Here is a 3,990-nt window from a genome sequence, read left to right on the forward strand (position 1 = left end):
TATAAAATAAAAGTTACATTATATGGTTGTGATCTTATAAAATAAAAGTTACATTATATGGCTGATCTTATAAAATAAAAGTTACATTATATGGCTGTGATCTTATAAAATAAAAATTATCTTATATGGTTGTGATCTTATAAAATAAAAGTTACATTATATGGCTGTGATCTTATAGCCATATAATGTAACTTTTATTTTGTGATCGTATGTAACTTTTATTTTCCATATAATATAAGATCACAGGTAACTTTTATTTTCGTCTTATAGATTATATGAAGATACGGATATCTTAAGTTGATGCTTGTCCTGCATCAATGAAGGAATAAAACTATGATAACGCTAGTCGTCAAAATTGAACTATTTTTCTCTCATCAAAGATGTAAACACATTTTTCTATACCAGTTTTTCACGCTGATTCCAAATCATCTAGTTATTGAAATACAACTGCTGTTAATTTCAGCACAATTTAGGATTATAATCACACATTAGGCTAGTTAATGTTACAATTTTATTCATTTTTCAGTATAATTCCCATAAACGTTATACACACCATACATTTGGCTAAATCTATACAGTACACACTTATGAAGAAAGAAATGTACAACAACTTAAATTATAATTCAGGCATTAACCTTTCAAATTTGATCGGTCTCATCACGAAAACTTGACGTGCTAGAGGAAAACCAAAAACAGATTTGGAATCAGCGTTCCAAGAGCTATCCAGCCCACCTATAATTATATCTGATTAAAATGACTTGTTGACTAGTGTAGTTAGAAAATTAACGATACATAATCCTTTACAGATACGTATAACATTTTATCAAAATTTACTTACATTTTGGTCCATTATTACACAAACCTTTGTACTGTTAAACTTACTTTTGAGTTCAAAGTTATTCACACGAGATTTCAAGTTCTTTTTTTTTGCTTTTGTTCTACAATGTATAACATTCAAAGAAAAAGCGAGACACCATGATTGGGTGGAAAAGGTTGGACACAATTTTGATTTTATAACAAAACATCTTAAAACTCACATTTTCTGGAATAGATGGTAATTTTCTATGATCAGGGCAATGCGTCATAAACAGCTGAAAAAATAAGACGAATTATAAACAAATGGATTTTTTTCTTCAATAAAAAGATATTCGTTTCCACATGTTTATTTATATTTTTTATTAGTTTCCACATGTTTATTTATATTTTTTATTAGTTTCCACATGTTTATTTATATTTTTTATTAGTTTCCACATGTTTATTTGTATTTTTATTAGTTTCCACATGTTTATTTATATTTGTTATTAGTTTCCACATGTTTATTTATATTTTTTATTAGTTTCCACATGTTTATTTATATTTTTTATTAGTTTCCACATGTTTATTTATTCACATGAGTTGGCGAAACAAATGAAATAAAAATGGTGAATAAAATCCTGTGTTGTAAAAATTTAATTATTTTTAAACCTACACATATACATGTACGTATACATTGTCGAACTAACATTAACTAAGTAAAAGACAGAATGGCCAAACGTAATATAAAAACAAAGGACATGTTTCACCAGAAAAATCTTTATTCATACTACAGGTAAAACTGGTCTAACCCCTCCCCCACAACTCCCCACTTACTTCCCTCCTCAGTATCACAAAACCTTTTAAAAGAAATTGTAAAAGAATTGTAACTTTTAATCTTCCTACTTAATGAAAACCCTGTAATCCTGCATTCAATATTATATTACTCTTAGCATACCAAGGATATTCAAATATACAAAATAAAAAAAACAAATCAAACATTCAGAATACAATTAAAACCAGTACATTCAGCAACTATTAATTAAGGTTTTTTAATATTAGACTCCCATTGCGAGTTTTCAGTTAGTAGCCTTTGAAACTTCACGATATCCAACAGCCATAGGGTTAATGAAGTTAAGAATATCGTCATGTTTATGATGAGAATTTATTTCAACAAATGTACTTTAAAATAATTCTGATTTACATGAGAATTGCATTTCCTAGTAGACTTTAGGTTCAATTTCATCAAAGATTAAACATATTCGTTACACACAAACATACTGAAGAGGTCTGAAAGGCTTATTATGTTGATGATTTGTTCAAAACCTAAATTTAAAGCAAAATTTTTACTAGTTTTCTCTTCCAAGAAAATATTTTTGTTAACCCTATCACCACGAGAATCCTTTACTGTACACGACATAAGAGATTACACCAATGAAATTTGAGATTTTTGAGATGAAGAAAAGTATTTTTAATCGTAACATGAAAATCACTCTGTACACGGACTATTCAAGACAAATACTAAATATATTCAAGGACAAATCTTTTTTTTAGTTTATCAAAAATACTTCACTAAAAAAATATGATTTTTTTGTATGTGAAAAACTTAAAATGTTAACTAAAAGACTGCCAAATTTTGTGAAGATATACATATTATATTGAAAGTTAGAAGTATTAAATCTATAAAAAACTTTAAACGAGTACAAATAGGTCACATGGTCGGTCAAACAGATCTGAAACAATGTTGAGAGAGTTAAACAATCCAAAATTAGATACCTAACTACATCAGTACAGCAACAAATCTAAGGTGAATAAATAAATGACCAAGTAAAGAGAATCTCAGCGAAAGAAGACAGTATAACACCATCTTCTTAGGATTCTTTAAATTGCACTTATTTTATTTAGATAAATGCATACAGGTTAATTGCAGATTTAGACAACGATTATCACATACGTATTATCTTTCTACTGATGTATACTAATGTGAAAACAATTTCAAAATAATATCTCTCACTTTCTGGTTACTGTTCCACAACACACGAAGTGTGTGTCCAGGCACTGGCACTGGTGCATGATACAGAGCCTCAAGAAACATCCAGATAGCGTTCTGGAAGAAAATAAAAACACAGTTTTGATGATTTATGCTTTTGGGACTATTTACAATATCTTGGCAAAAGACAGCAATGAAAAAATATAATTTGTTTTAAATTCTTGTCAACAGATTCAACCATAGCACTTATAATTTGTTTTAAATTCTTGTCAACAGATTCAACTAAAGCACTTATAATTTATTTTAAATTCTTAACAGATTCAACCATAGTACTTATAATTTGTTTTGAATTCTTAACAGATTCAACTATAGCACTTATAATTTGTTTTAAATTCTTAACTGCTCCTCTGTTATCCCTAATTACTTCTATAGCTACCCCATAGGAGTTCGTACATAAAAGCAAGTCCCAAAAGAACATCCGCCAATGGTGCCTGATCATGTGTACCAAGTTTGATCTCATTCATTTTTGTGCGAGTGGTACGAACACAGTTTCAATGATAGCCCCCCAGGATCCTGAGGCACAGCAGGAACACTAAATCCAATGCCAGATTTGGGTTCAGTGATCCTGAAAACCAACTCCTAAACGTTACTGTACCAGATATATTTTAGACCCCCATGTCTATACTGTACATTTATAAGGACATCTTCAAGACACTTTGAGCCTGCCTGCAAAGTTTGGCCCCGCTAACTACAAGACTGTAGGAAGATTTTATATACAAATCTACAAACAAATTAACACACTACATGAATTACTACAGGTTCTCCTAAGTCAATTTTGGAGTAAAATAAAATTCTAAATTTCCAAATAGATTAAATGAAATATAATGATTAATTGAGTTTATTTACCAAGATGATTGTCTGTAATATTTATAAAAACTTTTACACTGTCTTGCATTGTATTTCAGTTTTATTTAAGACGAGATACCAAATAAAATAGAAGACGTAACCTATAGATTACGGTTTTTATTCGATAATAAATCCACTACTCAAAGATAATATTCCTAAAGATTCGATAACATTATTAGGTTTATCAGTTTATGAAAAGCTAAAACATGAATAAAATAATTTTAACTCACCTCATTTGTTGATGTAATTTCAGACATAAAATTGAGGAGTGTGTAAAACGTTTCATGCCAAGGAAGAGAACT

The 3,990-nt window shown here is 29.1% G+C and overlaps 1 long non-coding RNA gene across 1 annotated transcript; it reads right to left on the reverse strand.

The window, feature by feature from the left end:
• Positions 1-1,037: 1,037 nt before the first annotated feature.
• On the reverse strand, positions 1,038-3,990 carry LOC111089677. The gene is made up of 3 exons (XR_002613912.1): positions 3,919-3,990; positions 2,807-2,899; positions 1,038-1,091 (listed from the first exon to the last, which is right to left on the reverse strand). It is a non-coding gene; the product is annotated as an uncharacterized LOC111089677 (long non-coding RNA).

Source organism: Limulus polyphemus, unplaced genomic scaffold (assembly GCF_000517525.1).
Source record: "Limulus polyphemus unplaced genomic scaffold, Limulus_polyphemus-2.1.2 Scaffold7008, whole genome shotgun sequence".
NCBI classification, from domain to species: Eukaryota; Metazoa; Arthropoda; class Merostomata; order Xiphosura; family Limulidae; genus Limulus; species Limulus polyphemus.